The following is a 20,618-nucleotide window of genomic DNA, read 5'->3' as shown; positions in this document are numbered from 1 at the left end:
TCTTTATGTGACTGCAATTGCACCAAGTATAATCCCTAGGCTGCCTTCTATGTCTTCCCCTAATATGTCCCTACTCTCTATCCCTCTAGCTATCCCTTCTCCATCTCATCTTTCCTCAGAAGTGCATACTTTTTCCAACTCCTCAGCTTCATGATCCATGGTATTGGAAATTAGCAGAGGACAGATAGAGCACCACAAAATCTTGTCCCCGGCCTTCCAAGAAATTCAAATTTGTCATACCCTCTGCATGACTGCCCTTAAAAAAGACTAACCTCTGAAGAAAGATCTTCCAAATCAGGACAGTTGTTGGATCTACCTTGTACCCACATCTCATTGTGTATCTGGCAGACAAGGAATCACCATATCACTCAGTTTTAGAGATGACAGGGCCCTCAGAGGCCACCTAGTCCAATCCATAACAACACAGGCATTACAACATACCCACTACCTTCTAAAGCAGAACTTTTTTTGACAACTTTAATTGTAAGAATTTTTTTCCTTACATCAAGACTAATTTTTTTCATGCTTCTGGTTTTTTCCTTTTGTGACCAAATAGAATAAATCTGATCCTTTTACACACGGAATCCTTCAAATACTTGTGGATTACTAGCATGCCCCTCTTCCTCTGTTCTAGTCTTCCCTTCTTTTGATTAAATATCTCCAGTTTCTTTACTCTGTCGTCACAGGTGTAGATTTAAGGCCTTTCATCATCCAGGTTATCCTCCTCTAAATACTCTCCATTTTATCAATGCTTTTCCTATTCTTTAGTGTCTAGAACAATGGGATCAAGGACAAGAAGTGAGAGTGGTCAGAAGCTTTTTTAATTCCAGATATCTGATTTTGAAGTAACCCCTATCTGATCACAGGACTTCTAGGCAAAATAATGACCAGAAAATCATTTTTTTGCAGTGTTGAGAAGTTAATGTTCCCTTCTTCTTGTTTTCCTATCATTGAAGAAGATGAGAATTACTTAGAGACAGCTGATATCTCAGTGGATAGAGTTGAGTCAGGAGTCAGGAAGATCCAAATATAAATCTGACCTCAGACATTTACTAGCTATGTGACTTTTGACAAGTCACTTAACTTAAAACTGCCTCAGTTTTCTCAAGTGTAAAATAGGGAACAATAATAGCACCGAATCTATATTTGCTGTCAGCAAAAAAAAAAAAAAGATAATTGAAAAATACATTTGACACATTCCTAACACTCTAAATGCTTATTTTTTTTCTCCTATAGAGTGTTAAGTAAGTCATATAATGGCTATATACCAGTCAGATTCCTCCTTTCTCCCCTGCTGTCTAGCATTTTCTTTTCAGGGGTCTCAGAGCAGGCCATGTCCCAATCCCACCATCTTTTCTTCATCTCCCCTCTCCTCACCCCACGATCCTCCCCCAGTAACTGCCAATCCGGCTCCAAAGGCACTTTACCAGGAAGGAAATTAGCATGTATGTTGGGACAGAAAGTGACACTGCTCAGCTCTCACTGTCATTCTGCTCTTAATTAATATTTAACCTCAGAGAGACTGTAGCAGACGGAAGTCGCTGACAGGAGAACAAAGCCCAGGCTGGCACCCCGCCTCCCTTCTGATTCTCCCATCTCCCCAGCTTCTCCCTCCACCTCCCCTGGGTCTCCAAGCCCCCTGATGAGTCCCACCGAGCATCAGGGCTGGGGAACTTTGGAAAAGAGCTTTACTCTAAAAACTTTAAACTAAATTTGGTGTAATAGCAACATCGAAGACTTTGAAGCTCTAGAATGTTTGGGCAACAACGTACAGACAGTAGCCACCCAAAACTCAGAACCGAGAGCCCCAAACCAGAGCCCAGCTTTTGCCCCGTCAGGGAGGCTGTGAGGAGGCAGGAGAGAAAAAGCAATGCAAATGTACCCCTCTCAGGATTATATTTAATGCACTATATTTAGTTCCCTTCAATCCCTCGGGGCTGTCAGGGGCGGTTGCAGCCCCACTCCCCCGGGAGTGAAATGACAGGCATTGTTACCCAGCCCGATAGCGCCGGCAGCCTAGTAGATGGGGGAGGTGCAGCTGCACCAATTTTGAAATTTAAAGATTTGACTTCTGCGAGGATATGGAGAATTAACCCTTTGTGGCAGGAGCATGATTACCCTCCCTCTTCAGAAAGCCTTGACAGGCTGACCTAGATCAAGTGCTCACCAAGTCCACCACAATGTAGGTGTCCTCCCCTACCTAACCCCCACTCCCACCCCGCTTCTTTAAAATCTCTAGAAAATGTTACAGAGTCTTCCTGTTTTTGCCAAGTTCTACCTTCTCTCTAACTTTAGTTCTTTTAACACTTCTATTTAAATACTATTTTCCCTTCATTTCACTACCTCTTTTTCTCTCATCCAATTTTCCAAGTCCTGTTCTTATGTTTCTTTTTAGATATAAAACCGTATTTAGGGACTGCCTAAATGCTGAATATAATGGAAAGATCCAATTGTTTGCTATTTCCTATTGTTCTCTAATGTGTCATGTCTCATAAGATTGAAAGGATCTTAATATCAAGAATCCCCTTTTTAAAAATATCTTTTATATAATCTTCCCTCATCCTTTCTCTCTGCACAAGTGTATAGCACTCTATTCTGGACACACAGAAAGTATTCAGGGAAATGTTCGTTTAATGTAATTTGTGCCACATTCCAAAGAACATTTTCTTATGTTTACTTTATTAGCCATCAAGTTACCTAGATCTTCTTAGGCCCTACATACACATAATCTGGGCTTCCACAGCTTAAGAGTTATATACTTGTTTATCTCTCCAATGGCATTACTTTCACATTTATGACAAAAAAATTTCATGAAAATTAAATCTGGAAGGGACCATAGAAATCATCCAAACCAAACCTCTCCTGTTACAGGTAAAGAAACTAAATCCTAGAGAAGTGATAACTTGCTCTAAGTCACTGAAATAAAAAGTGGTATCAGTCCCTGAACTCAGAACATTATATCTTGAAGGCCAATGCACTTCCCATTAAATCAGAACTTTTTTGTTCCGAATGAGCAAGTCTATTTGCTCATAATCACTCATTTAATTTGCTCCAATCTGTTTAATTCATTATTCTCTTTTCCAAGAAACCTGTCACTTTCTTATACCCACTGGCCAATCCTTAACAATATTTCAGCATACTCTGTTCCATATTCAAAATATCTTATGAAAATGTTATACATCCCAAGAATGATCCCTTAGAGTACACATATCCCCTATGGGATGCAAATTCCTTATATTTCATGTAAACTGGGGTGCTAAGTCCCTCCTGCTTTACCTCCTTGCCTCAAACTATCCCAAAGACCATCTGTACTGAATGCAATAAGACTAGAAGAATTATGGGTCAAGTGAACCAACAATCACTTGTTTGCTTTCTTCTTCTTGCCTCCCTCCCTTTTCTTCTCTCTGGTCATCAGAGCCCACAGGCACTGGAGGTGTTTTAGTCCACATTCCATAAAGCAGAAAGCAAGATTCCTTCTGTAGATAATATCTGCAATTCTGCAAATCTGCAATGAAACAGTGAATTTTATATTAGTCCATTCTAGAATTTTGGGTGGGTAGGACCATTCTAGAACTGAGCCCAAGTTCTTGGAGTGATATGTTCAAAATTGAGCTCCAATATAATAGTAGCTAATGTATATGTAATAACAGAGACCTAGAGTAGATGACATCAGGGATTCCATTTTTGTGATATCAGAATATTGCTACCTCTGCTCAAAATGGAGTTTTCTAATTACTACCAGACTTTTTTTTGTAATGAGGAATTGATCAAGATAACCTCTGATAAACATGAATCTTCTTCAAACTATGTGAAGATATTACAGGATGTGGACCTTTGTCCAAATTAATTCTTTTTGAGAGACATGTACCCTATCACCTTGATGAGATATAGAACTTCTGATGTGCCTTAATAACTTGGCTTTTGTCCAAAACAATTAGTAATTAAACATTGGGGAAAATGGACTCTTATAGGAAAATACCTGTTTTTAGAGTCTATCAGAATGAGGCTATGCTACCCTTTGGATCCTTGTGCTTTGGCATTCTTTTCTAATGCTTTTTCTCCTATAGATTTATAGCAAGGGGCAGGGAGAAAGTTTATTTTCACTCACCTAGTACACTGTACATTTGTAACAGAAACATGTCAGATGAAAAAATTAATGCTTAGGAAAATCTGAGACTGCAATTTTTTTTTTAGTCTTGGAATCATAGTTTTTTTTAATAACTTTTTATTGATAGAATGCATGCCAGGGTAGTTTTTTACAGCATTATTTCTTGCATTCACTTCTGTTCCAATTTTTCCCCTCCCTCCCTCCACCCCTTCCCCCAGATGGCAAGCAGTCCTTTACATGTTGAATGGGTTACAGTATATCCTGGATACAATATATGTGTGCAGAACCGAACAGTTTTCTTGTTGCACAGGGAGAATTGAATTCAGAAGGTATAAATAACCCGGGAAGAAAAACAAAAATGCAAGCAGTTTATATTCATTTCCCAGTGTTCTTTCTCTGGGTGTAGCTGCTTCTGTCCATCTTTGATCAATTAAAGCTCTCTTTTTCGAAGAGATCCACTTCCATCAGAATACATTCTCAAACAGTATCGTTGTTGAGGTATATAATGATCTCCTGGTTCTGCACATTTCACTTAGCATCAGTTCATGTAAGTCTCACCAGTCCTCTCTGTATTCATCCTGCTGGTCATTCCTTACAGAACAATAATATTCCATAACATTCATATACCACAATTTACTCAACCATTCTCCAATTGATGGACATCCTTTCATTTTCCAGCTTCTAGCCACTACAAACAGGGCTGCCACAAACATTTTGTCACATACAGGTCCCTTTCCTTTCTTTAGTATCTCTTTGGGGTATAAGCCCAGTAGAAACACTGCTGGATCAAAGGGTATGCACAGTTTGATAACTTTTTGAGCATAGTTCCAAATTGCTCTCCAGAATGGCTGGATGTGTTCACAATTCCACCAACAATGTATCAGTGTCCCTGTTTTCCCACATCCCCTCCAACATTCCCCATTATCTTTCCCTGTCATTCTAGCCAATCTGACAGGTGTGTAGTGGTATCTCAGAGTTGGCTTAATTTGCATTTCTCTGATTGATAATGATTTGGAGCATATTTTCATATGTCTATAAATAGTTTCAATTTCTTCGTCTGAGAATTGTCTGTTCATATCCTTTGACCATTTATCAATTGGAGAATGGTTTGATTTCTTATAGATTAGAGTCAATTGAGACTGCAACTTAAGGGTCTACTTGTGTCTTTTGGATTCTTTCCCTTAGCATAAGTCAGCAATTAGCAATTCTGGAGAACAAATTTCTAGTCTTGGTGGTTAAGAGTTCCTGAGTTTGGATTTGGGGTACCAGATGACCAAAAGAAAATGATAACCATAATTCCACATTTCTTAGAACGGAAGAAAACAAGCTACTTTCTGTAGCAACTACAGAAATTATGGCCCTGACTGATTGAGAGATCTGAACCTAGTCAATCTTCCATAATGTGATTTCATTTCTAAAACAGTGTAGAATTCAGGTAAATGGAAAATAAATATTTGGCAGTTTCACAAAGATGCGTAATAAGTGTTTGTTGAATTTAGAGCAAATGTAATATACTCATTATATGGATTTTTTGAGTATTCCTTGTGCCCCTGTAAACACTATGTACATTATACCATTTCAATGGTGAAAGAAAGTTTTTCCATATCATCTTTATGGAAGGGGTCCCTGTTGTTTGTGTCAAGAAAACCCAAAGATATAAATCATACTTAAGCTTTTGGAGATTTCCCTGAAATTACTTTGGGGTAGGAGCAAAACCAGCAAAGATAATTTAATCTTCCTTGTGATCAGGGCCATTAATATGGATCTGAGGTCACATAAGCCCAGAGAGTTGGGGTCAGGAGTTGAGAAAGGGAAGAGGAGAAGAAGAATGGCCATAGAGTATATGATTTTATTATATATTTTTATATTTCATTTTTCACAATTTTATTGATCTTCTCTTTATCTCATACTCATTTACCTTGCATTCAACCCTCCAAATTAGACTCTCTCTTGTGACAAAGGAAAAACAATTAAAAATATTTGATATAGAAACATGATTTGATAACATATATAAACATAACATTATGTTCTAATAGCCTCCCACATCTCTTCTATGAAGGATATATTTTTCATTACCTCTTCTTGAAGACTTTTATTAGTTTTTCTGTTACTCAGAATTCAACTTCCTTTTAGTAATTCTTTAATTCAAACTAACAATCATTTTATAAAACACAACATATTAAGCATATGCATACATGTTGCTCTGCACATTGATGCTTCTATAAATTATCATTAATTCACTTTGCCTTTCTTTAAAATTTAAAGTTCCCAAAAGGCATGAACCCTGTTTCCATAAATTTAGAAAACTTTAATTGCAGCCATTCATTTAATGAACATTGAAAGCATGTATATAGCAGTTACTGATATAATTAATGACTAGGAGTTGCAAGATACTGAAACTGTCTAAGAATAATTTAATTCAATAAATATTTACCCAGTAACTTTCATTTATAAGGCACTGTATTAGATACCATGAGAGACTCTAAATTCCTCCAACTATCAATAGTATGGTCACTACCTAACTCTTAATTCAGTTCAATCCTTCCTTAACCTTCCAATTCCTCCTTAAAATCTATGATCTGTTCTTTCATTCTATCTCAGTTACCCATAGGGGTGGTCACAACCTGTATCTCACAAATTCTAAAAAATTTAATCAAAATGACTTAATCACTTAGTCAAAATGACCTATCATAATGACATCATATAACCTATTATTCCATCTCTCTCTATGCTTCATTCCCCCAATACCCATTCTTTGCCTTCTTCAATACCTTCCCTCCTTTTTCACAATACTTTCTGTAGACTTTCTTTCTTTTCCTGCTCTGACTTCAAATTCTTCCATTTCCATTCTCTACTCATAATTAGCCAATTTAACTCTACCCTGTTCTTTCCTCTCAAATCCCATGCCCTCTAGCCACTGCTGTTCCTCACACAAGACACTCCAGCTCCTAACTCAGAATTTTTACTAGCTGTCACCCATGCCCAGAACTCTCTCCTTCTTCAACTTCTAGTTCTTGGCTTTTCTGGGTTCCTGAAAATTCCACGTTCTATAGGATGCCTATTCTGGTCTCTCTTAATGCCAGTGCTTTCTCTGTGTTGAATATATCATTTCTCTTCTATATATCTTTTTTTATATATAGTTGTCTTGAGTTCTTAGAGAATGAGAATTGTCTTTTGCCATTCTTTCGTATGCCTTGTGCTTAGCAAAGTGCTTGGCACATAATAGGTACATAATAAATGTTTATTGATTTCCTGATTGATCAGATTATTATTGTTGCGCTTTCCTCAACCCTTGATTTCTCCCATCTATCTCCATCCTTCTGCTCATAGAGTTGGAGAAAAGATTTAATAGAGCTAGTAGAAATCACACAACTATGCTGTTTGGGCACATTATAAATCTTGTTTTCCAACATCAACTGGATAATCAAAGCAATCCTTTTATTCCTCCTTAATTTATTCTCTATCTACTCTCTACAGAAGCTATCTCAAACTTTCTCTTCTTCTAGGCTTCTCTGATCTTTACCTTCTTCTCTCTCGGCTAAAGACTTTGTCTTTTAGAAAAGTGAAATAATGTGACATAAGCCCAACCATTTTTCCTTCTCTTCATGCTCAAATCCCTTGACTTAATCCCCTACTTTCTCTTCCTTTCCCTCAGTCTCTGACACTAAGAAAGCCTTTTCCCTTGCCAAGGCTAACCACTCTACTTTTATCCTTGATCCTCTTCCTCTCATCTTCTCCAATATATCATAACCTCAATCATCCTCTCCCCTATCTTCTACTTCTTCCTATCTACTAACATGACCAAGTCTCTTCTATTCATAAAAACAAAACACTGTCACTAGACCCTATCATTTCATCAAATTTTCATCTTATAACTCTTTTGTCCTTTTCAATTAAATCTCTGCACTTACTACTTTATATTAATCACCCTGCAACCCTTTGGAATTTGGCTTCTGACCTTACCACTCGATTGAAATTGCTCTCTCTAAAATGCCTGACTTGCCCAATCTTTTTTCTATCCTTGTTCTTCTTGACTTGTTTGCTATACTTGGCATTGCTGACCATCTTAGCCACATGGATATTCTTTCTTAAGTTCTCCTACCTATCAAATATACTATGAGGAAACTAGATCAATAATGGAAATAAAAATAGAGTAGTGGACCTAGAATCAAGAAGACCTAAACCACATTCAGCCTTTAACATTTACTAGTTGTGATACCCTGGACAAGTTATTTAACCTCCATTTATCGCTATTTCTTCTGTAAAATGGAGATAATAATATCCTATGATAATTTCCTATAAAATGGGAATAACAATAACACTTCCTTTGCAAGATTGTTGTGAGGTTCAAATGAGGTAATATCTTTAAAAAGCATTTAGAGCAATACCTTGCACTAATACACAGTAGTGACTATATAAGTGGTTATTTCTCCTCACTTTTACCCCCTCTCTAATTGGGTTGCCTTTGCTGGCTCATCATCTCCATTTATGGCCCCTAACTATGAGTATTCCCCAAGATTGTATTTTGGGATCTCTTCACTCTATCTTGATAATGCTATTAGCTCTGATAGGTTTAATTATTATCTTTATGCAGATGAATCAGAGATCTATATATCTAGCCCTAGTAGTTTGAATATCTATCTTACATTTGCTTATTGGACATTTCAAATTGGATGTCATGGTGACATCTTAAACTCATGTCCCAAAAAAGTCCCATTATCTTTCTCCCAGAATTTTCTTATTTCTGTCAGACACTATCGTTCTTCCCAGGTTCCTAACCTTGGCATTATCCTTGACTTTTCACTCTTCCTCATCCCACATATATAATCAGTTGCCAAATCTTACCCCTTCTACCTCCACATCTCTCACATCCACCCCCTTCTCTCTACTCATAGCTATAAGCTTAGTTCAGGCTCTTCTCACTCCTCATCTGGATTAGTCTCCTAATTGTCTCCCTGCTCAAGCTAGTCTATCCTTCACCCTCCTGTCCAAGTCATTTTTCTTAAATACAGACCTGACCACACTATTCCCCTACTCAATAAAAAGCAGTAGCTCCCTATTTACATCTGTGTAATTTTGAAGCCCTTCACAATCTGGTGCCAGCCCATCTTTCTAGATTCATTATGTATGTTTCTCCCCTTCCTTCACTCTCCAAACCAGTAGAACATAGTAGAGATCAATAAAATTGTTTTGGAAACAATGACCTTGGTTCTAATACTGCTGAAGAGTGGGAAATTATATCATATAGAGGGCTTATTCTGCCTAGGTTCATATACTCTTTCTTCAGAGTACTATTGGTTAAACTGAAATTTCTCCCCTTTTCTTCTGTGGGACATGGAGTGGGGAAGAAGTGGGAAGATGCCAGCTTGGCAGAAACCCATTTAAATATGTACCAAAACAGCCAAACTGAGCATTTCTCTGTTCTTTACACACAACACTCCTCAAATATCTAGGCTATTGTACTGTCTGTCCCCCATGCTTGGGATGCACTCCTTTCTTCAGTTCATAGAAGACACAATTTAAGTACCATTTTTTATCTTTTATGAGTTCTTTCTCTAACCCCCACCCCCAAGCAAAGTACCTTTTATTTAACCACTTTGTTTCACATGTATTTGGTTGTAAACTTCTTAAGGGTGGGAACTGCCTTTAGCCTCCTTTTGTATCTCCAGCACTTAATATACTACCTGGCACATAGTAGGCAGTTAATGAATGTTGATTTATTGATTAGTTTGTATTTATCCTCTTCATGTTTATTTTTATACAATTATATGGGGAAGTCCTAAAAAATCCGTTTTAAATTAGTAAAGCTTTTAAGCTGTAGTTTTAACTACATGAAGACTTTTAGGACATATTCTATCCATACCTACATAATTTAGAATATAAGCTTCTTGAGGACAAATATTGTTTCATTCTGTTATTTGTATTCTCACCACTTAGTACAATGCCTGGCATTTAATAATTGCTTGGTTATTTACTACCTGATGGTTTTTTATAGAAATGTAAGCATATCTCATGTCTCCTGGAAAAATATAAGACTTTTGAGGGCAGAAACCATGTATTTTAACCTACAAGTAAAGTCTAAGAAAGGTACTTAAAAAGAGAGACTTGTTTCCCCCAGTAAAATATAAACTCCTTAAAGTCGGGGACAATTCGACCTTATTTCCTCAGTTCCTAACAGTGTCCTGTACATATTCCTTATTGTTCAATTACTTCCATCATGTCTGACTTTTTGTGACCCCATTTGGGGTTTTCTTGACAAATATCCTGGAATAGTTTGCCATTTCCTTCTCCAGCTCATTTTGCAGATGAGGAAACTGAGGCAAACAGTATTAAGTGAATTGCCCAGAATCCACAGCTAATGTCTGAGGTCAGATTTGAACTCAGATCTTCTGGACTCCAGGCCTGGCACTTTATCCTTACAAAGTAGAGAGCAATAAAATTGTTTTTGGAGACAATAACACTGGTTCTAATATTGCTGAAAGGTGGAAAACTAAATTATGCAGTGGACCTGTTCTGCCTAGGGTCACTCATTAATCAAATAAGATGTACTTTTTCTCCAGAGTACTATTGATTAAACTGAAATTTCTCCCCTTTTCCTCTGTGGGACATGGAGTGGGGAAGAGGTGGGAAGATGCCAGCTTGGCAGAAGCCCGTTTAAATATGTACCAAAAAGCTCCACCTCTGCCAGCAGGTTGCTAAAAATATCACCACAGTGAGAAGCTGAAATATTTTCAGAGGGAACTGTCTCTACTGCTCCCCACTTATGGCAAAAGCCTGGCCCAAGAAGCCCCCAGACATTATCCCTCCAGAACACAGAAGGTACTATCTCCACTTTTCCTGCTCATTGGCTAGTCTCTGAGTTGACTAGGTCCAAGTTAAGGTACTATAACCATAGAATGCCCATACTCCCAGGGAGGAGTAAATAAGCATTGGCAGTAAAAATGCCACATGGCTTATTATTTCTATTGCCTTCCAGGACCATCTCCACCCAGATTATTCTCCATCTGTCTCAGTCAGGATCTGGCCTAGAACCCAGAACCCTCCCTTCCCATCAATCCATTCCTCTTCTGCTACCATCAATCAACCCATCCTCATCCATCTATAGGATGTCCTTCTTCTGACACTATCAGCTAAAGAATGAGTCTTTTTATTAGGGTGATTGGTACTCAGCAGACCCAGTAACAGGCTAATCCCAGATGAGATTGTTTATTATTCTCTTCTAATTCTCAGATTCTATGAGTTAATAATTACTTTTATCCTAGTTTCTGCCCAACTTCCCACCATTCTCCACCCACAAACCCAATCCCCATGCCAGTTAATGCCTCTGCTTCTTCCCCACTATCTTCCTCAATTTACTGCTTTCAGCTACATTATCTATTCCCACATGAATTTTTATTTGTATACCTGCAAGCCTGACACAGTCGGCAGCTAGGCAAGGAGGAAGAATACTTAAATAGGGAAAGTCCTTAGGAGAGAGCTAAAAAACACAATTCTAAATGTTCCTGGGGCAATTCCTAAATATTGTCATGTAGTGCTTGGAACTAGTGGGCCAAACAGACAAGTAGAGCAGCTCCTTCTTCAACCTGTGTGATGCCCTCTTAACAAAATGCATTTCCTGATGCTTTTCTATTGGGAACCTAGAACTTGTATTAAAGGAAGCATGAAAGAGAGGAAAAAGTACTGGATTTAGAACTAGTTTTGATTTCTCGTTCTGATTCTTACTAAGGCAAGTCTCAGTCTCTGTGACCCTAATTTTCCACACCTTTTCTTTGACAATTTGACTACATATCCCAAGGGGAACACACAATTTCAGATGTAGCCTGACTAGGATAGAGTTCAGTGGAATAATGATTCTACCACATGATCTTCTTAAAATTGTATAAGCTTTTTTTTGGACTGTGTCAATGAAGTCTACTAAAGCCCCTGGGCCCTTTTAATGTTAATTGTTGTCTAGTTATAATGCTTTTAAAACCCAAATGAAAGACTTTCCAGTGACAGAGAACTTACTCTGAAAGGAAACAACACATTACATCTCTAGTCAGATATAATGATTTTTCAAATTGTTCAATTTGCAACAAGCCCTAAGACAGCTGAGATCCTCTTCTCTGAAATCCATGGTTGCTCTAAAGAAATGGGTCTAATAATAATCCACATAGGAAAAAACAACAACAAAAACTAAGTGATGCCTTATATGACTCCGCTTAGGGGAACAGTTTTAACTGAACAAGAGATAGAAATTATTATTTTATAATTCTTATATAATTATATGACAATATATTTATATATAATTCTTTCAATAACTATAATTATTTTATAATTCTCATTTGATCAAATTGCAAGACTTTTGTACAAACAATATCAAATAGAATTAGAACTAGAGAAAAAACAATTAACTGGAATAATCATATGAAAAAATATGTTAAATCACAAATAGAGAAATGCAAATTAAAGCAACTTTGATATATACTGTATACCTATCAGACTAGCAAAGGTGGCAAAAGAGGAAGATGACATATTGGAAGGCCTGGAAAAAACAAGAACACAATTTTTTTAATTGGTACAGTCATTCTAGAAAGCAGTGTTGAATTATGCCCAGAAATTAATAAAACTTTGTATACACTTTGATCCAACTATATCATGACTATATCTCTACCCCTCCACCCCCCAAAAAAAATTCACAAAGAAGAAAAGAATTTGACAGTTTTTTGTCAATAGCTAAAAATTTTAAACTATCGGGAAATAGCTAAGCAAATTATAATATACACATGTAATGGAATATTTATTCTGCCTTAAGAAATGATGAAATTGAAGATTTCAGAGGAAACTAGCAAGAATTTCATGAATGGATGCAGAGTAAAGTGAGCAGAATGAGCACAATGCATACAATAATAATATTATAGAAAAAAACAAAGTTGAAAAACTCTAGAAGCAGCTAGATAATACAACAGATAGAGCACTGGCCCTAAAGTCAGCAGGACCAAAGTTCAAATCCAGCCTCAGATACTTAACAGTTATCCAGGGCAAGTCTCTTAACCCCAATTGCCTCACCAAAAAGAAAAGAAAAGCTCGAGCACTCTGATTCTGATCAATGCAATGAAAAGACATGAAAGAATAAAGATGAAGTACTACTTGACAGAAAGGTGCATGCAGAAGATGCCCATTTCTGGAAATTGCAAATATAGATATTTGCTTTGTCAGACTAAGTATACACATATTAAAGGGTTTGGTTTTCAGGGTAGTAGGGTTTTTTTAATTATTATTTTTCGGTAGGAGGAGGGGGATACTATGAAGGATTTATTCATTTTTAAAACACTTGTTACTTGAAAATAAAAATAATAAACTGAACTAAAGAAGGAAAAGTTCCTTAATTGGAAAAGTTTTTTCACAGTAAATATTTGTTAAGTATTTAATGTCCAAGATACTTAGAGAATCTACATAAATATATAAGAAAAAGAGATTCTCCAACAGATAAAAAGGATATGACATTAACTAGATGTTTTCAAAATAAGAAATGCAGATTATTAACAATATGAAAGAATGTTTTAAATCACCAATAATAAATTAAATTAAAACAACTCTGCGTTTTCTTTCCATAGTCATGAGACTGGCAAAGATAGGAAAAGATGGTAAATATTGAGGAGACAAAGACACTAATAATTCACTGTTGGTAGATATAAACTGGTCCAACTAGCATGTCTGGAAAGTTTTTACAAAATACTTATTATAAGTTTAATTATTAAATTATTCATTAAATAATAATAATAAGCAATAAAACATTTAAAGAAAAAATCCATGCCAGAATTATGGCTTATTAGGTGAGAAAGACTTTGTGTATATATGGGCGTAAAAATATACACATTTATATATATGTATATATACATACACACCCTTACCTGTGAGTACTCTGCCCAAAGAAATATAAATTTTGATCACTAAAACTTCATAAAATATCTTGGGATTTACAGACTTGATTTCTTTTTTTTTCTCTTCTCTACTTCTTTTTTCCATATTTAATTTATTATCATTTTTTAAAAATTGGTGACAATTAACTATTTTTTTCTATGTAGTTTCATTTATGATTTCTTGAAATAACACTGGTTCTCTCTGATTAGCCAACAATAAATCACAACCTTACTTGGTCATTGTTTGGGTTTCCACAGTTTGGAGTGAGTGTGTAAACAGCAATTGTTTCTTTTTCGTCCAGAAACTCTGAAGATCTTCCCCTCCCAGATAGATTTCTTTTAATTAGGTAAAAGAGGCCATTTTTTGCCTCATTTTTTCCTAGTCTTGATTACTGAATGAGCTTTGCTCAGACTGAGACCTGGGAAAGGCCAGTCTCCCACTGTATCTGAGACCATCTCCAATTATCCTGTTCTATAACTTGCCACTGTACTCAGATGGCTCTAGAGGGGAGAATGAGATGATGATTTTGCACGTGGCTACTTCACTTAAATTCAGTTCTCTAGAGCCTTCCTGATGTCTTAGGTTCTTTTTGAGAACCGGACAAACAATAATACATACATATGATGAGGTCCTGTGTAGCTAGGCTTAAGTAGAGAAAGCAGGATTATAATGCTTCCTGGGGCTTAAGTGAGCCTTTTGTTCAAGTGGACTTTTGATTACAGTCCCACCCCAGTTGGAGGTCTGAAACCCCACTTTACTGTATCCAATCAGAAAGCTGAGTAATTATGTCAAACCCCAGAGGTTATATTTCCCTAATAAAACATAGGCTCCTGGTGTAGATTTTTGCTAAATCCCTTTTAGGGTTAGCCTACCAGTAATGGTGTAATGGTGTAATTTCCTTCCCTTGCTAACCCCCTTTTGTATTTGTCTGCTAAACAGCTTTATGGCTGTAGCCTGCAGTCAATAGTGGACTTTTAGTGTACAACTTTAATTCTTTGTAGACAACATTCCATTATGCATCGCAATATAACATCACCAAAATAATACTAATATTTTAAAATTTTTATCCAAAGAAGGTAATCCCTTTCTATCTATCTATCTATCTGGACTATCAGGGGTCTCCTTCTCCATACTAATACACACAACATAGATAAGCTAAGTTTTTTGTTTCCCCTAAGAGGAGAATACACAATAGTATCAGGTATTCCTTTTAATGGCATCTTCCTTCTGGTTAATTAATTGTGTCTTCTTTCTGGTTAATTGTGTCTTCCCTCTGATTAATTATGAATTCTACTAGGGAACTTGTCTTTTTCCTGATTAATTGTTCATTGTTAAAACCTTTTTCCTTGCTAACTCCTGTGTGCTATTCAAAAAATAAACGAGCAAACCTTTGTACCCTGTGATGGATGCCTATGACATAATTTCTTTTTGTCAGCAACTGAATCTCTATTATGCTATTTTTATGTAATATTCTTTTTACAATCTATTGCTCTCCTGAATCTATTTCTATTTACCACTCCTAGAGCCTATTTTACCTCATCACATACATTCATGCATTTACATGATATTCTAAAAGTCTTATACAGTTTTAAACTACAAATCTTAAATATACATAAATACAAAAATACATATCTAGAGTCGCTGAAAAATGACAGTTAGCCTGCTCAAAATGGTTAGCAAAGAGAAGTTGATATTCTCTGGTAGTTTTGTGATCTTGTTAACAAGGGTACTCAATACAAAAATCCAGATAGCAACTTATGAATTCCTTCTCAGCCTGTGCCAGTGTACTCTTCTCTGTATCTTTTCATAAATACTCAAAGCACCTTCCCAATATCTCTTGATATTTTCTAGCTACCAATGTACATAGATTTTTCTTTGGCTATCCATTGTTCTGTCTACATAACCAAACCACCTCTTTTCTTACATATATCTGATGATACACTTTATGTCAATTCTCCTATGTAATTTTTCACTGGTAACATTGCCACCTACTCATGGCTACCATTAACCTCTATATTACCCTTATGAATTAAACACAACTTGAATTCTTTGGAGACAACATTCCATTATGCATGGCAATAAACATCACCAAAATAACACTGATATTTATAAAACAGAGCTTTTTCCCCAAAGGCAATCCAATTCCCTGTGATAGGGGGCTATATATACTAGGGTTCCCCCCCTCCATACCTATACACACAACATGGGTTTGCTAATTTTTTTGTTTGTCTGTTTTCCTCAAAGGAGAAAAAGCCATCCCCGGGATTTGAACAGCCTTTGAGGCCAAGGTACAAGGTAAACCTTAAATCGGTTTCCTAGTAGACTTCTGGTCATATTTAAGTGACTTCTTAGTCACCTAAAGATATAAAGAGGCTCACCCATGGGAAGTCTAGGCCTTCAGACTTGGAGAATGTCCTAAAATTGAGTCACCATACCCTGCCATGCTGAACAGACACATTTCCATATGGAGATGAGAGGAACTGTGTCTACCCAAACTCAGTGCTGGAATATCCTTTCTATATACTATGTTATGTAAGTAAACCTCCTTTTGTTAACTGTTGAATAACCTCAGGCCTACCCCAGTACTTCCTCCTTCTCCTCCACTTCAGTGCTGGATCCAGTTTATTATTTGTCCATATGTAATAAATAACACACAAAATCACTACTGAGGTCTAGGAGGGCTAGGAGGGCTGGGGAAATTGACTTCTCCCTCTCAGGTTAAAATCCATATGCATGGACTAAATTCAATCATAGGAGAATTGTGTTCTGAAGAAGGTTCAGGTTCCTTTTCTCGAGCTCTCTGGTTTTTAAACCCCCATCCAGAAGCCCTAGGGAGAAGCACATAAAGTTTGGATTTGATTCATGACTACCTATAAGAAGGGGGAAATAGAAAGGCATTCAATATACAAATATGAATCAGGTATAAGAAATCTTTTTATTTCCTACACACACATACACACACACATACTAAAAACATAAATTAGTCATAAGTGTGCACATGTGTGTGTGTGAACTTAGAATTATTATTATTATACTCTCGCTAAAAGTTGAAAAATGTCAAAGCACAAAACATTCTGTAGGACTGCCTAACTCCCATTTCTCATTTATCTTGACTCTGTATTGTCTTAAGGTCCTTGAATAGAAGGGAGATTCTAGGGGGAGACCTGACTCAGGTGTCTACCTTGTTAGTTCAAGTTTGATGTTGGAATAAAATGAGCTACTATAGAGGTTATTCAACTGTTAACAAAAAGAGGTTTTTTATATAACTATATTATATAGAAAGGATATTCAACAAAGATATTTCATGAATCTTCTAGCAAGCCAGACTCTAAGAAATGTTAAAAGGGGTATCATGTCATGCACAAGGATTAAAATAAAAGTTTAATCCAGCTACACTAGTTGATTAACCCAAGTGCCCAACCTCTCCAAACTCACAAGATTGCTTCCAAGATTGGAAATGTCCATCTAAGGGTTACTGTTTGATCACGTGCTCAGGAAAGAAACATAAATCAGAAAATGTCAGCAAAGCTTTGAAGTTTAGGCTAGTACATGTGCTGACTGCCAAGTATGAAAAATTAACCATTTTTGTCTCGTTGGAAGTCCAGAGAGAGATTTGAAGAGTTCTGACTTATTAAGTGAATACTAGGGTTGAGAAATGGGCAGGAGAAAAGAGAGAAAGAAAAGAAGGAACAGACAGAGAGATGAGGAGAAAGAGAGAGAGTTTTAATCCTTTAAGATTTTTAAGTGAAAAAGCAGTTTATAAGCTTTAAATTTCATATATTGTTTTTATTATTATCTCCCATACAGTTTTGAAGCAGGCCTCCAGAGGAGAGAAAAGATCTCATATGTGCAAAAATGTTTGTAGCAGCTCTTTTTGTGGTAGCAAAGAATTGGAAAATGAGTAGATGCCCATCAATTGGGTAATAGTTGAAGAAGTTTTGGTATATGAAGGTAAAATAGAATATTATTGTTCTATAAAAAATGATGAACCAGCTGATTTTACAAAGGCCTGGAAAGATTTACATGGACTGATGATGAGCCAAACAAACAGAACCAGAAATACATTGTACACGATAGCAGCTAGAATTTGCAATGGATCAACTATGAGAGACTAAGTTCTTCTGAGTGGTTCAGTGATCCAAGGCAATCCCAATAGACTTTGTATAGAAAATACCATCTATATCCAGAAAAAAGAATTGTAGAGATTAAATGTAAATCAACACATGCTAAGTTCACTTCTTTTTTATGTTTTTTCTCCTATGGTTTTTCCCTTTTGTTCTGATTTTTCTCTCCCAACATAATTCATAAAGAAATGTGTATTAGAGAAGTTATTATACATGTATAACCAGAAAAAAAATTAATAAATGAAGCAGGCCTCCTCTCTATCCTGGCAGCCATCATAGTGTGAGGTGAAGAACCAAGGGATCCCCAGAATTTGTTGCATCATCCCAAAAGACCTTCAGAATTGAGCCACATACATTGTCAGGGGAGCTCAGTGCATGCTCTATGAGATGGCCCCTACAGAACAATTCCCATGCATTTTCCATGGCATGTACTCTGGCAGATTTCCCCTGAAAGTCTAAGGGATTTTCAGACTAGATTCATTAGATATTATTATAAAGGGTATCTGGAAGAATGGCAAAAACCCATTGGGATTTGGAATCAGAGGGCTTGGATTCAAATCTCATTCCTGTCTCTTACTGCCTAACATAGGCACCCTATTCTTATTGGTTCCCCACTTCTCAGAAGAGGTAAGCCAAGCTATAGATTTGTTTGTTGGCTTTTGCTTTTGTTTTTGTTTTGCTTTGTCTAATAAAACATGCAGCCATAATGACTATTTTCTATGTATAAGGATCATTGATTGACAAGGAAAGTCCAGAGATGGGAAGGGAAGTGGGTCCTAAAAATGTCCATGTTTCCCAAAAATTATAACCTAAAATTCATTACTCCTTAATATAAATTCAAAATGTTGTCAGTATAGGTTTTTAATTTTCCCTTCCCTCTTTTCCTTTTCTTCTCCAAACCACTATAGTTATATGACTTATAAGAATGGGAAGCTTTCTCATGCACATAAGGAAAACATCAGTAGAGATTTGAATATACCACCCACTTGTGGAATAATTATATATGACTTGCCATCATGCAGTGCTTAATAAATTAATATTTTGGGTAGCCACAGCTATTACAGTCATGTCACATGGAATATCCATGAAACATGCAAGCTAACTATATCAGTCATTCTTTATCACTTTTTCTCAACAAGATCTGTGAATTTTTTTCCTCTGAAAGAAGGAAGAGGTATCTACCCTAGTCTCAGGTTTCTTGAAAATCAATTCCTTAATGTTCTCAAAATTGTTATCACCTCTAGCAAAGTGGGACAGCTATATGTGGCACAATGGATAGAATGCTAGGCTTGCAGTTAAGCCTGAATCAACTGTAGTTAACTGTAGTCAGTTCCTGAATTCAAATCCAGCCTCAGACACTGGCTGTGTGAACTTCAGTTTGCCTCAGTTTCCACATCAGTATAATAAGCTAGAGAAGATAATGACAAACCACTCCAATATTTTTGCCAAGAAAATCCTAAGGGAATCATGAAGAGTCAGACATGATTGAAAATGACTGGACAACAACTAACTTCTATATATTTGAAAGCTCCACTTTACTTATTTTTTCTTTAATGTCATTTCTATTTTTACATGCAAGACAAAGAAGGCTACAATTTTAAAGTCCAAGTAATATAAACCTATTATCACTGACAGAAAAAATAATTTGGTATAAAATTTAAAAAATAAAAAAAAACAGGACAAACCCTTCTCATTTTTTACTTGTTTGTTATTTTCATTTCAACTTCGATGTTCAATATGTTTGAAAGGATCTGACTATTAAATCTTTCATCAAATATTTGTATTTGTTGTTTACTTGTTTTCCCTTTTTTAACAAGATGGTGCTACACATAATCTCCTACCATCTTTGCTTATAAAAATTTATGAGCCATTTTGTATTCTAAATAGATATTGCCCTTAGTTGCCATATCTCTCTATTTATCTGCTGACTGATGTAGTTTCTGTCCATTTCTATTTTGAGTTTTTGTTGATTTTTATTTTTGTTTTTTTTTCATTGATTATATCATTAGGAAATGATGATAATCTTTGTCAATGTCTATTCTTTTATCCATTTCCCATTTTTGGTGTCAACAGTTGTATCTTATATGCGGTCTTTTTTCAAAAGATTGCCATATATAAGAGAAACTTAAAACAAATCTAAAATTTCAACTTCACAGTTGAAATTTCACAGGCTGCTGCCTGGGGGAGGGGGGGAAGGATAAAAGATGGAAATGGTCAATATTGGAGGAACAACAAAAAAAACAAGCTATTGTTTGGAGGATCTGTGAACCTAATCTGTACAATTCTAGAAAACAATTTGGAATTATGAAAAAGAGAAAGAGAGAGACAATGAGTGAAAAAGAGGGGGAGAGAAAGAGAGGGTGGGGAGAGAGAGGGAAGGAGAGAAGGAAGGAGAGAGGGAGGGAGAGACGGAAACAGAGAGAGACACATCTGAGAGAGAGAGAGAAGGAGGGAGAGAAGAAGGTAGGGAGAGAGGAAGGGAG

The sequence above is a fragment of the Antechinus flavipes genome, chromosome 3 (assembly GCF_016432865.1).
Source record: "Antechinus flavipes isolate AdamAnt ecotype Samford, QLD, Australia chromosome 3, AdamAnt_v2, whole genome shotgun sequence".
NCBI lineage: Eukaryota > Metazoa > Chordata > Mammalia > Dasyuromorphia > Dasyuridae > Antechinus > Antechinus flavipes.
Note: the sequence above shows the minus strand (reverse complement) of the source record.